Here is a 22,686-nt window from a genome sequence, read left to right on the forward strand (position 1 = left end):
TCCGTTCAGACTTATCTCTTCCAGGAGATCTTCTCTGACCACCATTCCTAAAGAGGCTTCTCCTCCCTCCTCCCTCCTCACCCTCTTACTCTGCTTCCTTGTAGTTCTTATCATGCTCTGAAGTATTTTTTTGTTTCCTTGTTTGGGTTCTGTCTCTGCCTCTAGTGTATAAGCTCCATAAGAGTAGAGGTTTTGTCTGTCTTACCTAGAGCAGTGCCAGTAAGACATATTGGTTGAATTGTTGAATGAATGGATAGGGGTTGTATGAGAATTGAATGAGAAAATAAATTTAGTAGATTATCCTGGGCACATAAGTAAGTACTCAGTGTCAGTGTAGGGAAGATCAATATTAATTGTAATATGTTCTAAAATGTAAAGGGTGGGGCACCTGGGTGGCTCAGTTGGTTAAGTGTCCGACTTTGGCTCAGGTCTTGATCTCACGGTTTGTGAGTTCGAGCCCCACATGAGGCTCTGTGCTGACAACTCAGAGCCTGGAGCCTGCTTTAGATTCTGTGTCTCCCTCTCTCTCTGCCCCTCCCCTGCTCATTCTCTCTCTCTCTCTCTCTCTCTCTCTCTCTCTCAAAAATAACATTAAAACATTTTTAAATGTAAAGGGAGATGTATTTTTTTAAGTTTATTTATTTATTTAGAGAGGGCACAAGCAAGGGAGGGGCAGAGAGAGAGAGAGAGAGAGAGAGAGAGAGAGATTGAGGCTCACAAGCAGGCTCCACACTGTCAGTGCAGAGCCTGATGCGGGATTCGAACCCACAAACCGTGAGATCATGACCTGAGCCAAAATCAAGAGTGGAATGCTTAAGTCACTGAGCAATCCAGGCGCCCCAAGGAGATGTATTTTTGCTCAATTGCTTAATTTCATTTCTTCTTTCTTTCTTTCTTTCTTTCTTTCTTTCTTTCTTTCTTTCTTTCTTTCTTTCTTTCTTTCACTTGGGTTCACAGGCAGTCTCTTCCTTGTGTCAGAGTTTAATCATCTTTCCCATATTTTGGCCTCAACATGTCCCCAGATGGAGGAGGGTTTGGAGAGTCCTGCCTCATTGTGCACAGTGGGTCTCTGGCCTTGGGTGGCAGATCTTGCCTTCATTCCTTCTTTCAACGGACACCCTTGCTGCCTCTCTTTCTCTCCACCCTGCTGTCCATACCCAGCTGGAATGACCCTCCTTTACATTAAGTCGGAGCATGCCTGGCCTCCCCCTCCCCAACTGTTTAGTAGCTTACCTCTAGCCCAAGGAGAAAATCCCACACTCTGTTCTGTGGGCTGCAAGTTTCTAATGCGTCTTCTCGTTGGCAGCATTCTCTTTCTGCGTCATACCCAGGTTCATTACTGCCTGGAGACCTTTTTACCTGCGGTTCTCTGGGGCTTGGAATGCATCTCCCCTAGATCTTAATGCCCTTGTGTCTTCATCAGACAGACATTTCCTGATCGCCCCTCTGTGTTGCCTCACCCTGTCCTCATCGACTTGCTCAGCGGCCCCATGCCTGGCACTGTTCCAAGTATTTGCATTAACTCACTGAATTCTCACCACAGCCGTGTGAGGTCAAGCCTACTGTCCTTCCCGTTTTAGAAATCAAGATATCGAGGAATGCTCTAGGCTCAACAGTGCGTAGTGAAACTGGGGTTTCGAACTCAGGAGGCCGCCTGGCTCCTGCTTCCTTTGCTTCTGCTTTGGTGTTTTGCTGGATGACTAACATTTGCCTCGTTTATCTAGTCGTTTGGGTTTTTGTTGCTGTTTGTTTGCTTACTTACTGTCTCCTTCAGAATGTAAGCCTCATGACAGGTGGGATCTTACACGTCTCGTTCACTGTCGTATCCCAGCACCTCGAATTACCACGTAGTTGGTGCTTGGAAAAGGTTGGGGGCACGAAGGACCTCTGCAGGCGGGTCCTTCCCCTTACGTGTCTGCAGCACTTGGTGGAACCCTCCGTGGCTGTGCTTACAACATGTCTGGTCTGTTACCAGTGTCCCCCACCTCTGGTACTCCAGACCCCGCGTTCCTCTAACGTGGGGTCGCGTTATTTCTGAGGAGGCCTCATGGCGCAGCGCAGTGCCAGGTACACAGAGTGTACCCAGGAAATGTTTATTGTATTCACGGCCTCTGGATACTGCTTTTAGAGGCTGTAAAATAAAAACCTTAACATTCTTGCCGGAAAAATGCAGGTTTGGGGGCAGATGCCCACTTCTCAAAAGATTTCACGGCGTCTTCACACTTTGAAGAGAAACAGACACTGTCTTTGGGCAATTGAGTGACTAATTTTTCATTATTACTAACAATGGCTAACATTAGCACCGCAGTTTATAAGTGACAAGGTCCGTAATTTCATTTGAAGATGAAACGTATATTCATGACTCACGACTGTGGTCTTTTAACACGAAATTTGCCGTTGGTAGAATGAAGAAGCTCAGAGAGGTTAAGTCACTAACACAGGTCACACGGCGAGTGGGAGACAAAGCTGGGATTTTATTTACTCATTCAGCAGACATCTGTGGAGCACCCTCCACGTGCCTTGTATAGGCCAGGTGTGGAGGATGCGGCAGGGAGCAAAGTGACCGAGGGTGTTGCTTTCAAGGAGGGTACCTTTTAAGCAGGGGAAGGTAGACGCTGGGCAGGTGTACGGAGAAGTGACAAGGAGGTGAAGACGCCGCACCAGGGATCTGTGTTAGAGAATGATCTGGGGTGCAGCACTTACAAGGCGGGAGTTCGGGGAGGCCCCTCTGGGGAGGTGACATTTGAGCAGAGACTGGAGGATGAGAGGGAGCAGGCAGGGGAGAGGCAGGGGAACAGCTTTCTGGCAGAGAGAACAGGCCCTTTCTGTTCCCTTATGTGACCTTCCGAGGAGGAAGGACCCATTCTTGTGTGCTGGGGCGTAGGGACCCTCTTAGTCATTCATCTGCTACAGCCTTCACTCCAGACCAGGTGTCTCCTTGTCTGGCTGATTGCCGTTCTCTCTGCTTGGATGTGCCCTGTGACGGGGAGCTCATTCCTCTGCCGATGCCACTTTACCCTCTATGGACTTCTGTGTGGTAAACATTTTCAGCTCCTTTGTCTATTTCTTGGCGTCACCTCAAGTGCCACTTGGTCCTCGTTTCCCCATTGTCAGCATTCTAACAAAACGGCCACTTTGGAATCGCTCTTCTCCTCTCCTCTGGGACCTCTCTGATTCCTGCTTGGTTTCCACCCTCCTTTTGGGGATTTCTTAACCTCCTTCTGTTCACACCCGCCCTTCACGTGAACACACTCTCTCTCCTCTAACCTCTCTGGCAGCCCCATCTTCTTGGAGCCAGGATGGATGAGCTGCTTCTCAGCTGCTGGCTGGGGCATCTTCTTTGAGTCGACCAGCCCACATTCTGTCCAGGGTCTGGATTCTGGAAATTCTGGATTCTGCCATTCCTTCTTCCTCAGGGCCTCCCCTCAGGGCCTGCTTGGAAGGCATGTATGTTCTTTGCTGAGTTTTCAGCTGTGGGTCAAATGTCACTTCTTCGGGGGCATCTTTCTTCCTCTTCCTACCCTGTGCTTCCCCTTAACACTTGTGGCAACGATAATTAAGTGATTATGTACCTATTTGATCCACGTGTCTCTTCCATCACACGGAGCACCCCGGGAAGATGGAGAGAGGACTCGTATCCCCAGTTGCTAGAACAGGGCTTGACATGGAGTAGGTGCCCGTAAATATTTGTTGACTAAGTCAGTGGGTAAGAGGGTCAAAATTGGTATGAGATCATTCCTTCAGTGGGTGTCACTGAGAGCCACCCCTTTGCAGCAAGATCCTGTGTATGTAACGATTGGTAGTGAGATTCTTGTCTCCTGGTCTGAGTCAGTGACTGCAAAACAATTTCTAGACTGGAGAAAGGGAAAGCTGTAGGTGACTGCTGGACCCTCCATATACCTCCCCCCGTGTCATGTCTAGAAGTGAGAGGCGCCCTTGTTACTGTTTTCTGATCAGCCTTTTGTGCTGTCCTGCCCTGTCCCTTCCAGATAAAACAAAGGCATTTTCTTTCTTTCTTTGTTTTCATTTGAAAGAGGGAAAGAGAGGGAGAGAGGCACAGGGAGAGAGAGAGAGAGAAAGAGAGAGAGAGAGAGAGAGAGAGTCTTAAGCAGGCTCCATGCTCAGTGTGGAGACCGACACGGGACTCAATCCCATAATCCTGAGATCATGACCTGAGCTGGAATTGAGTCAGATGCCCAACTGACTGAGCCACCCAGGGGCCCCACAAAGGCATTTTCTAATAGGAACCTCTAATATCTTAAAGAGGAAAGTAGTATTTTTGACTGTTGACTGTATATGCCAGGCGCTGTGTTAGTGCTTTACGTAATTAATTAACATGATTTTTTTTTAAGATTAAAAATTTTTTTTAATATCCGTTTATTTTTGAGAGGGAGAGAGACAGAGCGCAAGTGGGGGAGGGGCAGAGAGAGAGAGACAGAATCCAAAGCAGGTTCCAGGCTCCAAGGCAGCTGTCAGCACAGAGCCCGATGCAGGGCTCGAACCCACGAACTGTGAGATCATGCCCTGAGCCGAAGTCGGACACTGAACCGACTGAGCCACCCAGGCACCCGTGATTAATTACATAATTAATCATCTCTTTGATTCTTTCCAAGAGTTCAACCCTCCTATCAATATGGGTAGGGAGAAGCAGGCTCCGCCCAGTTGAATACTTGGTCCGAGGAGTGACAGCCACTGTTTGAGAGCAGTTTTGTGGCTTCAAAAGCTCCCATCCCTGGGGCGCCTGAGTGGCTCAGTCGGTTAAGCGTCCGACTCTTGATTTCAGCTCAGGTCATGATCTCAACACTTTGCAGGTTCAAACCCTGTATCGGGCTCTGCACTGACAGTGCAGAGCCTGCTGGGGATTCTTTTCCTCCCCTCTGTCTGCCCCCCTCCCACTCACACTGCCTCTGTCTCTCTCAAAAATAAATAAACATTAAAACAACAACAACCACCACCACCTCCCATCCCTTACAGGGTGGTGGGGAAGACCTTCCCTGAGGTTTGGGAGGTTCTCTTTCTCGCTCCCTCCCACCGTCTCTTGCCTCTGCGATCTCTAATTTACTCAGACCCTTCCTATCTTGAAGATCAGTGAGGGCTCCAGAAGTTCCCCACAGGAGGGGCTGCGCAACAGGGATCTGGTCTGGAAGCTGTGTTTGTACCATAGAGGCCCTGTTTTCACTGAGGCACACTTACTAGGGGAAGGCACTCCAGAGCTTGTGAAGGGGCTTCCCCCTGAGACATCTCTTTGGCAAAACTGCTGAGCACCCAGACGGAACGAAATTGGAAGAAGAGGAAGGGACGAGTGAACAACCATTGATTTCTTGAATGCTGCCTCCGCGCGAGCATCTTGTGTTTTGATCATTCTGGACTGTGAGGGAAAGAGTTGTCAGGGATCCGTGGTGTGCTCCGGGATCTCGACTAGATGTAGGGTGAGCATATAATTTACCATCCATGTTGGGGCCCTCTGGGGAGACAAAGGGGCCACTATCGAAAATTGCACCAGACCAAAGTATAAATTGGGACTGCCCTATGCCAACTGGGAGGTCTGGTCGCCCTCGGCAGGAGGGAAATCAGATGCCCTCTGTTCCGGTTATCTATTACTGGGTGACACCTCCCTCCAAAATTTGGCAGCTGAAAGCCACAATAATCCTTTTGTTGTCTCTGTTGGCTTCTGTAGGCCAGGAATTTGGGAAGGGGTTGTCTAGTTCTAGCCTGGGGCCTCCGGGCCGTATTAGTTAGGTGCAGGTGGAGTAGCTGGAGGCTATCTAGAACCTTCTCTCTCTCTCTCTGTGTCTGTGTCTCCATTTAGCCTTAGAGCCTCGCTATATGGTGAGTCCACACAGAGAGTTGAGCTTTCTCACAACATGGCGGCCCCGGGGCAGTCAGACGACATACAAGGGGGCCGAAGATGTCCGGAACAGGTATTCTGACTAACAAGCTGGCAGCGGCATGGCCCTCTACAACCCGGTCTCAGAAGTCAGGCGGCCCTTCTGTTGGTTACCAGCGAGTCACAGGCGCAAGGTTCTAGAAGAGCGCGTGGAGTGAGACGTTGTCGTGACCGTCTGAGGAGCCTAAAATCTGCTACAGATGCACCTGGCCTTTTCTAAGAGTAACCAGTTGGTTGTCTGCAAAGGTGTGACTGAAGAGTTTAGGGCAGAGCAAAAGCCAGAGTTTCGGAGGAAGTCTGGTCGGGAGGAGGCCTGGGTTGTGCTCGTGGTTTATCAAGGGAAATCTGCTCAGAGAAGTGAATGAACTTGTGTGAAGGGGAGAGTCACAGAGCCAGAGGCCTGGCGTTGTCCAGGGCGTGGGTTCTTGGCCACACTGGCCTGAGCAGCAGCCACCGCCCCCCGCCATGTCCCTGGGCAAGGCCGTCCCCTCAAGCCGCCTCTGCTGAGAAATGCTTCTTCTGAATAATCCCGTTACTTGTTCCCACTCCCTCCCACCAAGCAGCCCCGCAAGACCATGAACCCATATGGAGCTTTCGCTGCCGGGAAGCACAGGCTGGTCAGGCTAACATTTCTTGTGCTCTCCGTTAATAGATGGATCGTCTGGTGATGCGTCAGCCTCACAAGATTGGCTAAGGGGAGTCTGGCCCTGCCTGGCGTGCGGGTGTATCCCAGACTGTTCTGACGGATTCACCAAGGTCGGCTGGTGGTGATCTGTCCGTGTGGCCGGCGCTTTTTCCAGCGCGCATCCACCTGCACCTCCTCGTGTGCCTTCTGTGAACCACTACGGGGGTTATTACCCCGCTTTCTAGATGAGAAGGCCGAGGTGCAGTGAGGAGGCACGTTTTGCCCGCGGTCAGGCCGCCGGTAAAGGTGCAGTTGGAACAGCGGTCCAGGTGTGCGTGCAAACCGCAAACCTCTTCATGAAGGTCGGGGCACGCACCTGATGGCAAACCCGTCGGACGGTGTGCTGGGAGGAAGGGAAGCCTTGAGTCACCAGCTCACGTCAGCCTCCTAAGAGCCCTGTGGCCCCAACAAATTCGTAAAAATAGAAAACCTGGAGGGATTAAAGCCCCAAAGGACGCTTCAAGTCCCCCGCGGGAAAGGGAGGCTTGCCGTATGTTCTAATGGTCTGCATTCAAATTTATTTTTTTTTTTATCTCAGCTGGATGTACACTCACCCATCACAGGATCAGCTCTCAGAATAGAGAGGTACCTGTTGAATCATCCACCCCACTTCCTGCCTCGTGCGGGCATCTCTCCAAGTGCTGAGCCATCCGCTTCTCTGCTGGGGCCTGAGATATATCAGGATTTGCAGCCCTGGTGACAGGAGACAAAATAGACTCCCATTTCCTTTGGAACTATTTTGCTAGTTGAGAGAGTGCTTGATTGTTTCAATGGGATGAGCAATGAGCAATAACCAGGTCTCTCCTTGGCTCCTTCTCTCTGCCCTGTGCTTGCTCTTCTTCCGGAAGCTGGGAGGTGGTGGGGACAAAGGCACACACTGGTTTTGGCTCAGTCTGGCTCTTGAGCTAATAGGTGCCCCTCCCGGGACCTCGGGCCCACTTTCTGCAACACAGACGTCGTTCTCTTTCCTTCTGCCCGCCTTGGCTCCCGCTGGCCTTAGGACTAGAAACTGTGCCTGGTGGGTGCCTGGAGAGACTTGTTGGGGCTAAGTGACTGCAGGTGATATTTAAGGAGGTCTCATGGGAGATACGGTTTCAAGGCAATGAAAACAGACATCCGTGGGGACAGACTGTCTGAATTTGAATCCAGGTCACCACTAGCTTCATGGCCTTGGGCAAGTCAGGTAACTGAGTCTCGCTTTCCTTGTCTGTTAAATAGGTGGAATCAGAGGAAGTAGGTAGTGAGAATTAAGTCAGATAATACGTACAGTGCTTGAAAGAGTGCCTTAATCCAGGCCAGCTGAATTAGCATGGTCACCAGAAGCCTGTGGGGCTTTGACTGGAGCGATCGATGGCCACTTGTGGGGACCCCGGCCCTGAGTTGGCCACTCAGAGTTCAGAGAGAGAACCAGTCATGAGCTCAAGTAGCTCAGTCTAGTGGGAAAGCAGATGTGGCTGATGCAGGGGTGCAATACCTATCAAGTGCTTAACGAAATGTGTTTTGAGTAGACTTTTAAAAAGCAGATTTCACGTGGAAATCCAGATTTGTGGCTTCTCTTATGATCTAGCAACACTGGGTTGGCTTTCCTGCACGGTGATAAGAAGCCGGAGCAGAATAAGTGTTGTAGCCTAGGCCAGGGTTTCTCTACTTTGCCCCAGTCCCCACTCTTCCCTCCTGCATCCTGTCCGCCCATATTCATGTTCAAGTGTGCTTGCTGCCTGGCCCTTTGGGAATTTGCAGACAGATTACAATGCAATGCTGTGAATGCACTGGGAGCACGATGAGGGATAATAACTCATCCGTGGGCAGTCGGGAAGAGCTTCCCAAAGGAGCCGAAGTCCCAGTTGCCTCTCTGTAATACCCGCCAATGCTGCAGAACATCCTTGTCTTTATGGCTCAAGGATGTGAACAGAGGACACAAAGTCCTCCGAGCTGGCGGGATCTCTTCCATAAAGCAACCAAGGCTCAGTGGCTTGTGTGGTCATACAGCCAGCTCGTGGCACATCCAGGCTGTCAATCAGAAGCAGCCGTGGGCCTCAGGGGTCTGCAATTTGTACTCTGGAATCTTGATTCCCTCTCTGCCACCCTCCTGCAGCGTGGCCATGGGTAACTCATTTCATCTTCAACCTTAGTTTCTTCATCTGTAGGGTAGGGCTGGGGATTCTGACCTCAAGGGAGTGCTCTGGGGCCAGATAGTGAGAAAACGGGTAGGGGACACTCATAAGCTCCGAAGCACTCTTGGCCTGTGAGAGGCATCACGATGGTGGAGAAATAGCCACCTTCTTCGAACAGATTTGGCGCATCTTTTCGATGTTACGGGGACCTTGTCCCCCCCCCTGCTTTTGCCATTGTCTCTCCTTTGCATGTAGGAGCGTGCACAGCCTTCTTCCAGGCGTGGACCCAGAAAGGGAACGTTTTGGGATTCTCTGGCCTTGGCTGTGAACAGGACTCCAGGCGCAGAGCCCAAGGGCTCCCCTCTTTCACGAGGCTCCCACATCAAAAGGAGATGCTGAGATAGAGCTGGGAAGGAAGCCGACCTCCCTGGGAAAAAGAGGAGAAATGTCGGTAGTTACTTTGTTTCCTTTAAGACACCTGCCGCTGCGCATCAGGGGCTACCTTCAAATCCCGTTTAGTGCCTGGAACTATTGAGACAACATGGCATTGTGGTCGACTGCTGGATTTGGGAGTCCCGCTGTCCTGAGTGCAAATGTTGACTCCTCCTTATTAGCTGAGTGTGCCCTTGGACAAAACTTTAAACTTCTCTAAACCTCAATGTCTTCATCTGCAAAATGGGCTTCTTAAAAGTACCTGTTTTTTTAGGGCTTTGTAGGAGTTAAATGACGTTATGTGGTGAAGGGTTTAGCATATAGTGAACAGCTTAATAAATGCCAGATATGAATTGCTGTTATTGGAAATGGTAACAAGAAACGTACATCATGTTTGTACAGCGTTTTACCATTTAGGAACTGGTCGTGTTCTCCTTAGCCCATTTGACATTCCCAACAACTCTTTGAGGTGGTCAGGGCAGGGATTATGACCTCGTTGCACAGGTGAGAAAACCGGAGCCCAGGGAGGGCAGAAGTCTGCTCAGGGTCACACAGCTTGTGAGTGGTAGAGCCAAGCTCAAGTCTCCTTGGATGAAGGATGAGCAGTGTCATTCGCAGGGCCAGGCCAGACCACCTGCACGTGCCGTCGGGCTGCTCCTCGGGCACTCTGGTTCTTCCAAAGACCCGTTTATAGAGAAATAATCCCGTGGGTTTACCTATTTAAACCCTTGTCGTACCTATTTATACGCTGAGCCTGTACCAGCTCCGGGGGCGAAGAAACTTGTCCTTGTGCCCTGGTGTCAGACTGGCTTTCTTGGCATCTGTCCCCAAATGACCTCCGCGGGGGTTTCCAGCTGCCCCCTCGCACCCTGATCCGTTTACCAGAATAGCCATGTGTTCTGAGTTCTGGCCACAGGATGGCGCTGCTCCCCAAGGCATGAAATGTCCAGCCCCTCACCAGGACTGCATTTCCAGGTATGAAACCTCTAAACAGCTCCTATGTGCAAGTCACTACGGTTGCTGAGGAGAGGGCTTCGCTTATCCATTATTGTTATATAAACGACGGCAGCAAAACCAATAACACCCGTACGGGTTGTCACAGTTTCTTGAGCAGTTTACAGAGATCACCCGGTTCCATTTGCTAAATAATCCTGGTACGTGAGATGAGGCGAGTCTTTCCACCCACGTCTGAGGAGGAAATTGAGGCTCAGCGAGGTGACAGGGCTTGTGTAAAGGCCCCGAGCAGAGTGGCCGGCAGCAGATTGAATGGGGGAGACCAGGCGTCTGCCTCCTCCGTGCCCGTACTTGTCGGTGAGGACAGGGGCTATCTTAGTTGCCTTTCTGCTCCCATTCCTTCCTGTCCCTCTCACTGAGGGCTTCAGCTGACGTCTGTGGCGGGCAGGGGAGAGGCAGGCGGGCTCCCTCAGGCCACTCAGCCTCTAGAAGCCGCAGTGCCGAATAGCTCACCAGCGCTCTCCAGACGCACTCAGGCTGAGAGGTGCAGCGTCTGGGTTGGAGCCTGTGAAGAGACTTCAAAGGCCTCTGCTTTCACTCCAAGGCCCGGGCAGGGTGTGGCTGACTCACCGTGATTTGGCCCCTGAAGGCTGCCGGGTGACCAAGTGGCCAGGAATGATTCATTCATTCGTTCACTCGTGTATTCGTTCAACAAACGCTTCCTAAGTGCCCGCCGTGTGCTAAGTACTAGGGACGCAGAGACCGAAAGCACAGCCCGTGTCCTCCTGGGACTTTCAGAGCAGCGGGGGAGACAGAGGGCAGAGAGCGAACAATACAGTTTGGCAGGCGTTTCTCGGAGGTCTGTTCTAAGTGTCATGTTGAGTGAGTCTACCAAGGGCAGGGGAGCAGGCCACACAGAGGAGGAAGCCTTTGGCGGGATCTTGAAGGATGAGACAAGTTTGTAGATGACCAGGCAAAAGGAGCCTGGAGGTGGGATGGGGCGGGGGCGGGGGGAGAGTCGGGGGCGATGTGCAAGAGCTGTCAAAAGTCATCGGGCACTTGATGGGACAGGGGGGCAGCCGGAAAGATGGGGGGCAGCCAGAGACGGGCCTTGAAAGCCATCGTGGGGACAGTGAATTTGTGTGTCATAGATGGAAGAAAACACATCAAGACTTTGAGTGATCACTCCAGGAGCTGCGCCAGGCTTGAGATCCAGAGTTGAACACTGTGGTTCTTGCCATCAGAGTTCAGAATTTCAAGGAGAACATGGCCAAAGAGAAGACCCTCAGTCACATTTGTTGAGCGCTGACCCTTTGCCAAGCATCGTGCCAACTGCTTCCCGAGCATTGGCTTGTTACCTACTTTGCAAGGCAAGTACTATTATCATCCCCACTTTTTAGCTGAAAAGCCTGAGACTTGGGGTGCTTAAGTAAGTTGTCCAAGGTCATAGAACTAGTGATAGTAAGAGTCAGGACGTGTCTTTTTTTTTTGCTTTTTGTTTTATTTTGTTTTTTAAAGTTTATGTCGAGGGAGATGGAGGCAGTGCAAGTGGGGAGAAGGGCAGAGAGAGGGAGAGAGAGAATTGTAAGCAGGCTCCGTGCTGTCAGTGCAGAGCCCGATGTGGGTCTTGAACCCATGAAACTGTGAGATCACCACCTGAGCCGAAACCAAGAGCAGACACTTAACCGACTAAGCCACCCAGGCGCCCTGTCTTTTTTACTTTTTAATGCTCACCTTTGCTAAAACTAATTCATTAATTTTATGTAGATTTTTTTATGCATGTGGTACAAAATTCAGAAGGTGCCCAGTGAAGGCGCTTGTGGTCACATCCCTGCTTCCAGCCCTCCCTCCCCAGAAGTGAACACTCTTACTGGTTTCTGGTGTTTTCTTCTAGAGAGGTTCTATGCAGACCCAAGCCCAAAAGGTAAGAAAAGACAAGTGCGTGGCTAATCACAAGCATGGGCTTTGGGAACAGCCTGCAGGGAATTGAGTCCTGACTCTTTTGGGTGATCTTGAAGAGTGTTACCACTAAATTGTGGTTTGAGCAAGGGTCAGGAGGTCTTGGAGGGAGCGGGGGGCATGCCAGAGGGCTGGACTTGGTGGGGGAGGACGCGGTGACAGGATGGAGATGAGAGAATGAGGACCAGTGGGGCCTGGAGAGAGACTTGGGTGGGGGCCGGGCTGTGGGGTGGGGGGGCCGCCACGACAGGTAGGTGTTTGGCAGGACTGGAGGTGCGCTGAGAGGGAGACAGGTGGCCTGTGGGTCTGGGACAGTCCCTGTCTGAGGTCTCATGCTGACGCCTGGAGGAGTTCCAGCTCATCTGGTGCACCCCGGAGCTGGGCCTCGGTCCCTGGGCTGACAGCAAGGCCATGGACTCAGGAGTCCGGGAGGTCCGGCCTGAGTGGCCAGCAGGGAATTCTGGGCAAGCCACTTCCCTCCCGAAGCTTCAGTGCCAGTGAGCGCTTCCCAGAGGTTCATCTCCCCGTTGTTCCTCACTGTGGAAGTAAAGGCAGGGTCGGTGGTGGGGGATGTGGGGCGGGGGGGAGCAGAAGTGCCCTGGCTGGAATGGGCTGGGGGCACAGGATCCTTCTCCAGAGGTTTCCAGGCTGCATCTGAACAAGCATTCACAGTGTGCAGAGTTCTCCCAGGCAGGGTGGGAGCCTATACATAGATATAGTCTTACATGTTCGATCTAATATGTGTATAATGCGTGTAATAACATGTAATACATACATTATTTTGTTTGACTGTCCCCTACTTCTGTTTTGAAACCAGTTTTCAAAATAACAAGCAGGTTCTCTGGTGTCCTCCCTTTTTCAGTGCTGGGATGGTCTCATCTCCGGCCCTGGGAGCCCCTTCAAGTCGACCACTGAGCCTTGTGACCCAGCCTGAGTAGTCTTTGATAACTTCCTGGCTTTCTGGAAGAACAAAATGTTCCAGATTCATCTTGTACTTTCCCTTCCCAAGTCCTGGAATCCGCCATTTCTCCGAGGAGCCCTGGCCCTGGTTCCCTTCCATTAGAAATGCCATTTGGAGGCCCCAGTCTGGGCTGGGGGGATGTGGGAAGCAGCAAGCTCGGGGCCAGGAGCCTACAGTCTGGCAGCTCCCTCCTCCTCCCCTGGGGATGGGGGATTGGAGGTCCAGTTACGTCTTTCCAGACTCATCCACGGCCGAGAACAAGACATGGGAAATATTCGTGCTGGGCACCCCTGGGTTGCGATGGCATGGTGGGAGCCCACGGACCTGGATTCCGCCCCAGCTCAGCTGCTGTGTGTCGGAGTGACTCTGGGCAAGTGACTTAACCTCTCTGAGCTATGGCATCCTCGTCTGTCAGATGGGGACAGTAGCACTCACCTCATGTCAGCTTGAGGATGATGTGAGACATCGCATTTAGGTTTCTGACATATGTCGCCTAGAGCAGGTACTCAGTGAATGTGAATTCCCTTCTTATCCCTCCTCGGCCATGTAACTTCAGCATCCCAGGAGGTGAGAACTGGATTACTGGATGATTTGGGAAAGGGACAAGGGAAGAGGAAGAAATTGGGAAATAGAAGTTTGTGGACAAATAAATGGGAGGGGAGGTTCATTCAAAACAGGGAAGGTGATTTTAGTGGTCAGATCTGTCCAACAAAGGAAGGTTCTGTCTGCTTGGGGAAGGTGGGGAGCCTCCTGTTGCCGGAGGTATACAAGTAGAGGGAGAGAGACCATTGCCAGAGAAGTGTTCTTTTGAGGACTCCTGCATTGGCCGGGAGGTTGGTCCATTCACTCGGCACACTTTTGGAGTCCTACCGGTCCTTGCCCAGCCCTGTGATGGGACAGGGGATGCCAAGGTGAACGGGATACCATTCCTAGCCCAAGGAACTCCCAGTCCAGGGAATGAACTGATCTCCAAGGTCCCTCCTACTCTGCGGTTCTGGGCTTTAAAGTGTCCAAGCCTTGGAGGGAGTTGGCTGAGGATTTTCAGTGTGCGCCTTTTGGTATTGATCCACTGGAGCCGGAGCTGGCAGGAGAGGACTCCGCAGTGTTATTAGTGCGGAGGACACGCTGTAATCTGTCAGTGTCACCCTGGTCGCAGCTGGTGGGGGAGCCATCCCGCTGTTAACTCCTCCCTCCCCAGCAGCCACTGAGCGCACAACTTGTATAGCATCCCCCACCCCCGCCCAGCACCCCCATCTATCCCTTTAGGAGGGAGAATTTCTTTTTCTATTTCTCCTGGTATGAGCCCTCTGCCCCCACCAAGGACATTCCTCTGTACCTTTAGTTACCAGATTTCCCTGCCAGGAGCCCGTGGGAAGAGTCCTCCTCTTTCTTTTTTTTTTTTTTTAATTTTTTTTTTAATGTTTATTTATTTTTGAAACAGAGAGACAGAGCATGAACAGGGGAGGGTCAGAGAGAGGGAGACACAGAATCTGAAACAGGCTCCAGGCTCTGAGCTGTCAGCACAGAGCCCGACGCGGGGCTCGAACTCACGGACCGCGAGATCGTGACCTGACTGAAGTCGGACGCTTAACCGACTGCGCCACCCAGGGGCCCCGAGTCCTCCTCTTTCATGGCCAGCTTTGAGTCTTACCTCCGTGAGCCCTTTGCCAGTCTCTCGGGCAGAGCAATAGACTCTAAAGGACTGTCCTTGGGGAAAAAGTTTAGCCTGGTTTTCCAGCTAAGACAAGGAGAGAGACAGAGCATGGGAAGGAGGTGTGAGGTGAGCGAATGGGTCAGGGATTTGGTTCTATGGTAAGTGCTCCTTTTCAGCTGTGAGCACTCTAGCAGACTGAGTGGGTATGTACTGGGGGCTGGAGATGAAGTGAAGGGGCCCAAGAGACCACTGTTAGAGAAGTGGATTAGAATGGGGTTAGAATCGCGGTGCCAATAGACTGCCCGGCTTACTGTCCCAGCTCCACCATATTCCTGCTGTGTGACTTTGGGCATTGATCTTAATCTCTCTGATCCTCATTTCCTCTTTTGTAAAATGGGGCTAATAAATAGGACTTACCTCACAACGTTGCTGTTAGCATTAGAATGTAAAGTGTCTACATTAATGCCTGGCGCGAAGAGGGGGGCTGGATAGATTTCAGTCGTGATTACTATTACTCTTCATTGAGCACCACCTACATCCAGGCACGACACTGGGAGCTTTCACGTTCAAGGTCTCCTTGGAGCATTCCAGCTGCTAATCCCGTGTAGGGATTATTAAGCCCATTTTGCAGATGAAGAAACGAAGGCTCTGGGAGGCTATCTCTTGCTTGCATCACACAGCTGGTAAAGGGTAGGGCTGGGCTTCAAACACAGGCCTTTCTAACTCTCCTGTCCGTGCTCTCCCACCTGCCCTTTTCTGCTGCCCTCAAGGGACGTCCGCCCTGAGAGGCAAGGATGCTGAGACTTCCATGTCGGCTCTGGCTGGGGTGCTCTTTCGGCTTTCTCTACTTTTATTTTTTTATTTTTTATTTTTTTTAACGTTTATTTTATTTTTGAGAGAGAGAGAGAGAGAGAATGAGAATGAGAGAATGAGCAGGGGAGGGGCAGAGAGAGAGGGAGACACAGAATCCAAAGCAGGCTCCAGGCTCTGAGCTCTGAGCTGTCAGCACAGAGCCCAATGGGGGCTTGGACCCACGAGCTGTGAGATCATGACCTGAGCCAAAGTCAGACACTTAACCAATTAAGCCACCCAGGCACCCCAACTACTTTTATTTTTTTTAATATATATTCTTTTAATTGTAATTTTTTTTTTATTTTAGAAGGAAAGAGAGCTCGTGAGCAGAGAGAAGCGCAAGGGTCGGCGGGGGGCGGGGGGGGGAGAGAGAGAGAGAGAGAGAGAGAGAGAGAGAGAGAGAGAATGAGAGAGAATGAGAATGAGAATCTTAAGCAGAATCCACACTCAGCAAGGAGCCTGACATGGGACTCTATCCCACGACCCTGGGATCATGGCCTGAGCCGAAATCAAGAGTCAACCGACTGAGCCACTCAGCCTCCCCTGGAGTTCTCTACTTGTAGCCTTGAGTTGTTAATTATTATTTCATGCGTGTTTTCTCTCTTCTTCAGAGAGCATGAGATCGAGAAACATTTTTTCTTCTCTCTAGCAACTGAAATGTTGACTTGGACCATGAAAGCTACAGAATTGACGGTGTTTCCCTTCTTGCCTTGCTTGCCAGGAAGCTTGTACTTTTTGTCATACTGCTGCTTTCTCCCTTCCAGGGTTTTCATTTTCTACCTTTAATATTGTCTTTACTTATGGGTTTTTTACTAAAAGCTGTTCCACTCATAGAAGGAGCTGTGTAAATAGAGCTTAACTGAATGGAAAAGGGCAGATTGCAAATCCCAAGTACATAATTCAAGTAAAACTATGAGCTTTGGAAAGGGACGTACCTTCTTTTTTTTTTAATTTATTTTTCATTAAAAGATGTTTAAAATTCACATCCAAGTTAGTTAGCATGTAGTGCAGTGATGACTTCAGGAGTGGATTCCAGTGATTCATTCCCTACATATAACACCCAGTGCTCATCCCAACAAGTGTCCTCCTTGGTGCCCCTTGCCCATTTAGCCCATCCTCCCACCCACAACCACTCCAGCAGCCCTCAGTGCGTTCTCTATATCTAAGAGTCTCTTTTGGTTTGTCCCTCTCCCTGTTTTTATTGTATTTTTGCTTCCCTTCCCTTATAAACATAAGGGAACATTTGTATCTTAAATTCCACATATAAGCGAAGTCCTATGATATTTGTTCTCTGAGTAACTAATTTTGCTTAGCATAATACCCACTAGTTCTCTCCATGTTGTTGTAGATGCAAGATTTCCTTCTTTTTGATTGCCGAGTAATACTCCATTGTATCTATGTACCACATCTTCTTTATCCATTCATCCATCGATGGACATTCGGGCCCTTTCCATACTTGGGCTATTGTTGATAGTGCTGCTATAAACATTGGGGTGCATATGTCCCTTCAGAACAGCACACCTGTATTCCTTGGATAAATGCCTAGTAGTGCAATTGCTGGGTCGCAGGGTAGTTCTATTTTTAGTTTTTTGAGGCACCTCCATACTGTTGTCCAGAGTGGCTGCACCAGCTTGCATTCCCACCAGCAGTGCAGAAGGGTTCCTCTTTCTTCGCATCCTCACCAGCATCTGTCATTGCCTGACCTGTTCATTTTAGCCATTCGGACGGGACATACCTTACTTCTATTCGCCCTGGCTCTGGCATGGTAAATTTTGCACAGAAAGCTCAGTGGTGATTTTCCCTGGCATGTGTGGGTCAGCAGCTCTCCTTGCACTAGAATAAAATCCAAAGTCCTGTCCCCCAGGGACTGACCCCTGCCCACCTCTTCCCACTCATCTCATGTCACTTGTCCCTTGTTTATCAGAGATAACCATCTGGGTCATCTTTTAGGTCTACTCGCAGGCCAAATTCTTTTCTGTGAATTTCTGTGAAAGGAGCTTTGCACATTCTGTTCCCTCTGCTTGGGACGTTCCCTCTTCTCCCATCCCCTGTGTTTGCCGGGCTCACCCTCCTTATGCTGCAAATTTCAGCTGAAAGTATCAGTGAGAGGCCTTCACCGACCGCTCTATTTAAAGGGGTTGCGGTTTCTGAAACCACAATTACACTATATGTTAACTAACTTGGATTTAAGTAAAATTAAAAAAAAAATGAAAGCACTGCTTTCAAAATTAAAAAAGAAAAAGGGGGGGGAATGGTTTGCAGTATCTAACCTTCAAAGATGGTGCCTAATGTTTCTTCACCTCTCAGCTGCATTCTACTAATCCCATCAGGAGGTGGACTCAGTTTCTCCTCCCCCTGGAACTAACCTTGGGGATTTGCTTTTTGTTTTGTTAAAATTTTTTTAAACATGTTTATTCATTTTTGAGAGATGGAGAGAGACAGAGCATGAGTGGGGGAGGGGCAGAGAGAGAGGGAGACCCAGAATCCAAAGCTCCAGGCTCTGAGCTGCCAGCACGGAGCCCCACGTGGGGCTTGAACTCATGATCTGCAGATCGTGACCTGAGTTGAAGTCTGACGCTGAATTGACTGAGCCACCCAGGTGGCCCCGCTCTGATCACCAGAATATAGCAGAGGGACCTGCTGAGGCTTCTGAGTCTAGGCCCTCAGATGGGGAGCAGCTTCCAGTTTCTTCCACCTGGAATCCAGCTTCCATGCTGGGAGAGGCCCAAGACACCTGGAGGGGCCGCAGGGGGCAGAGATGAGGGGTTCGGGTCGACAGCTTCCCTGAGCTCCGAGCCAACAGTCAGCATCCACAACAGCATTGTGCATGAGCCCGTTTGTTCGTCCCAGCCCAATCAAGCCCTCGGATGATTGCATCCCCAGCCGTCATCCTGTGGAGCAGAACAACCACCCAGCTGAGCCCTCCGAATTTGGAGGGATAATAAAATAGTTATTATCTTAAGCCACTAAGTTTTAGATGACTGAAGGAGAGGTCAACTCCTGTTTTGTTTTGTTTTGTTTTGTTTTTTATATCCTTGCCCCACCTGGGTGGCTCGGTTGGCTGAGCATCTAACACTTGATTTCAGCTCAGGTCATGATCTTAGGGTCATGGGATCGGGCCTCCGTCGGACTCTGCACTGGCAGCACGGAGCCTGCTTGGGATTCTCTCTCTCTTTCTCTCTCTCTCTCTCTCCCCCCCTCTCTGCTTGTTTCCTGCTCACACATGCATGCGTGCACACACACTCTCTCTAAAAAATAGATAAATAAACTTGGAAAAAAGAAATCATTGCCCCAATGCATTTACTTCATAGCCCTCATGAAAATTTGTGATTATGTAATTATTTGATTCTTAACTTGCTAATTTTCCTGCTTCCCCTCTGGAACAGGAGTTACAGGAGGTTGGGACCGCGTCTCTCTTGATTACCACCATCTCCAGCATCGAGCACAGAACAGCATGTAATGGGAGCTGAATGAATGAATGACTGGAAAGCATCAGGATGGTCCTCTAATGCCTCTGGGAACCAGGCTGGGGCATCACCAGGAAGGAGGTGGGTATGACTCAAGCCTTAGCTCTGGAGGGCTTTCGCGACTCAGAACTGCGAAGCCTTTCCTGACACGACCCTGGCACCCCAGACCCCCTGGTCCCTGCCAGCGAGAACTGCCCCTCCCTCCGCCTTGCTCTTCTGTGCCCTGTGGGGCCGTCCATGAAGGCACCTGCGACTCTGTGTGCTTTTGTGTGTGTAGATGGTGCAGACAGGACAGAGTAGTCGGTGTGGTGTAGGACTCTGGACCCAGAGTCCCCGATGTTTGACCCTGTGCTCTGTCACACTGTGGTATCTCTTTGTGCCATGGCTACATTTTTTTGAGTGTTCACTTAAGTAAGTGTTTATAGGTATCAGGCAGTGTTCTAATGCTTTTAATTCATTTATGCCACCTAGCAATCTTATCAGATAGGTGCTGTTATTATTATTTTCCTTTTACAGATGAGGAAACGGACTCATAGGTAATTTGCCCGAGGTTAGGCTGAGAGTAAGTGTCTAGAGCCTGGCAGTGGCTTGAACCTGGCAGTGAGAATCCAGGACCTACCTTCTTAACCCGCGTACCTTTCTGCCTCTCTGGGCCTCAGTTTCCATATCTGTAAAGGGGGTAGTAACACCTGCTTCACAGGACTGCGATGATACATGATTTGATAGTGCCAGGCGTATTGTAGGCTCTCTATAAATGCCAGTTTGCTGTGGTAAGACAGATAACTTCCGCTTCCTGCAGGAAAGTTCCTGTCCTTGTCTTGTCTGTACGCTCAGGACCAAGATCAAGGACTGGTAGAGTGGACGTGGTCAATAAACCTGACAGACCGAACGAATATGTTTGTGTGAGTGGTTCTAATTCCAGAAGCGCGTGCCGTGTGTGTGCACACACCCATAAAAATACGTATGTGGACACACATAGGCTCACATGCTGTGTGTGTGTGGGGGGGGTAGGGTTGCGTCTTGAAGGTGTGCATGAGTGAACCTATATGCACACACCATATCTACACATTTGTGGAATGATATGCCGGCAAATGTTTGATAATCAGCTCTTTATTAAAAAAAAGAAAAAAATCCCTGGGGCGCCCGGGGGGCTCAGTTGATGAAGCGTCCTGCTGTTGACTTCAGCTTAGGTCATGATCTCACGGTTCGTGGCTTTGAGCCCCGTGCTGGGGCTCTATGCTGACAGTGCAGAGCCTGCTTGGGATTCTCTCTCCCTCTTTCTCTGCCCCTTCCCGGCTCATGCTGTCTCTCTCACAATAAATGAACTTAAAAAAAATCCCCCATTTACAGCATTTGCCCACCCCCTTTTCAAGGTGCCAGGGTGGCCTCCTGGAGAGCTGAGAGGGGATACGCGTGGCCCACCTGTAGGAGGCAGTCCCAGCACACCACTGGCTGCTGGCTGTCCGTCTGTGACAGCCTGTGGCTGGGAAGGCAGCCAGCAAAGTTCCTCGGGCCTGGGAGAAGTCTCCGCATGTGGCCCAGAGAGGCCTCTTTCCAGAGCCCGTGCACCAGGGGAGCCAGTGGTCGTTGGCACCCAGCCAGCTCTCTCTGTGATTGGCCTGGAAGCCAGTCCAAACTGACCCTCCTGGTTAGTCAGGTCTCCTGAGACAGCAGCCTTCCCTCCCCTGCCTCCACTGCCCTCAGAGTTCGGTGAGGTCAGCACTCTAAGCCTGGAGCGCGAATGGAGAAGGGAGGAGAAGGAGCCCTTCAAACTTCCGTCAGGAGGGGTGGCTGGGGACTGCGGAGGCCAGGAGACCAGGGCCTGGAGCCTGCGGGAAGCGAGTTCCCTGCGCAGGTGTGGACACGTTGCTTGCCCTCTCTGGGCTTCAGCAGTGCCCTTTTGCATGAAAGGATAGGTCTTCTGAGCTCTGTGACCTCTTGCCTTGAGGGCTGGACCTGAGGATTTGAAATCTATGTTGAAAAGCCAGAGAGAGTCTGTGCTGACCTCAGACTTGGGCAAGAGGGGCCCCTGTTTTGGGCATTGGGCTTCGGGGAAGCTAGCTGTGGCCCTCTAGGCCATGCCCCCCTCCGTAGGGGGAAGAGTCCATAATCCAAGGGCATGTGCTTACCCTGAGCCCACACCCCTCTCTCAGAACTCTCTCTCTCTGGGGCCTGCTACTCTAGAACTTCTGCCCAAAGGATCCTAAGCCAACCTCCAGGGTTGGCTTCCATCTGTCTTGAGGTTGGGTTGGTGTGAGGGATGGTCAAGGAGTTGTTGTTTGGGTGTCTGTAGCTGGAACTCGGGCGTGCAGGCTGGGATGGACACCCGCTTTGTGCTGAACAGAGCTGGAGGTGGGAAGGGAAGGGGGCCAGGCTTGGGCTAGGAGCCAGGCTGGGTTTGCCCCTTGCCACTTTTGGGTATAGCATCCAGACCGGGCTGAGAATTCCAAATTCCAATCTAGTATTTTAGGTCACCATGAAGACCTAAACACCATGAAGAGATGTTTGTCAGGATGGAAGGATGGAACATATTTTAAACTTTGTTTGTTTGATTTGTAGCCTTTAAATATTCAAGTTTATGCTTTGGGGGCTCTGTATCTACTCCTACCCTGGGGCTTGCAGATGTTAGGGGTGATCTTGGGGGAAGAGATGTTTGGGGAGGGGGTGGCTTGGTGGCATGGCCTGACGGGACCTGCGCTGAATGGAGCAGGGAGTTCTGAACGTGGGCCAATTCCAGAGTGGAGTTTTCTGGGGCCTCATGGTGTGGGGATGGGCTTCTCTTAGGTCTGGGTCACTTGGGTCTCCTTTGTGTACATCTCCTTTCTCTTGGACCCCAAGGAGACCTGTACAATGACTATGCTTCCTCCCCACGTCTTATGCACTGTCTCCCCTCCCAGGGACCCTGCCTTCCAGAGCTCATGAAGAATCCTTGATCTATGTCAGGACTGGGGTCGTGACATCTGGGACATCGTGACATCTGGGATCCTCCCTGTTCCCATCCCTGTGTATTATCATGGCTGTGTCGAAGATCACATATAGGTGACTCTTCTGGCTTTCCAAATGAAAATATTCAAATAACCAGGCCAGTGAATCCCAGCTATTGTAATGAATGAGATTTCTGTGGGGTTTTGTTTGTTTGTTCGTTTTGTTTGTTTTTTGGTCTGCAATGTTGGATATCAGTAGGACAGAATGAAGCTCTTTTCTCTTTTCAGAACAATGTGTTATAATGTTTTCATTTTAAACAAGCTTTGGTTAGCTTTCCCTTTTCCTGTTTGTCACCCATTTGGTTGTGAGTTTGTACCTGACCTTCCTCGTTAAGGATAATAAATTCAGCAAGGTGGTGATGGGCAAGTGGGCCCAGAGAAGCAATAGAAGGAGGAGGAAGGAAGCGGTTTACAACTTGCCAACGGATGAGTTCCTTTTTGTTTGCTTTTTAAATCTTGATTTGATTTTGGAAGACCTTCTTTCCTCCCCTCCTATTCAGTATGACAGTTTTTCTCAAAGTTAAAAGGAACTAAATGAAATGTGTTTAATGGATTTTAAGAGGTGTTTACAGTGCTCTTTCAAATAGCTGATGTTGGCAGTTTGACCAGACCAGGGCTGGACATCGGCAGGCTGGCTCTTTAGCTGCCTGCAAATGGGGCCTTTCTCCAATGTCAAGGGTCAGATTCTCCTGTTGGCATCTTGTTATGGGCTGAATGTTTGTGGCCTCCTGAAATAC

At 50.4% G+C, this 22,686-nt stretch overlaps 1 protein-coding gene across 16 annotated transcripts in view; it reads left to right on the plus strand.

Moving 5' to 3' along the window:
- Nucleotides 1–22,686, plus strand: part of LOC115517677 — a 109,701-nt gene that overhangs the window by 2,057 nt on the left and 84,958 nt on the right. For all 16 annotated transcript variants that reach the window (XR_004343902.1, XR_004343906.1, XR_004343897.1 and 13 more), the window contains exon 2: nucleotides 18,885–19,046. The gene's annotated coding sequence lies outside the window, so the exon portion shown is untranslated. The remainder of the gene's footprint in view (nucleotides 1–18,884; nucleotides 19,047–22,686) is intronic.

The sequence above is a fragment of the Lynx canadensis genome, chromosome B4 (assembly GCF_007474595.2).
Source record: "Lynx canadensis isolate LIC74 chromosome B4, mLynCan4.pri.v2, whole genome shotgun sequence".
Taxonomy (NCBI): domain Eukaryota; kingdom Metazoa; phylum Chordata; class Mammalia; order Carnivora; family Felidae; genus Lynx; species Lynx canadensis.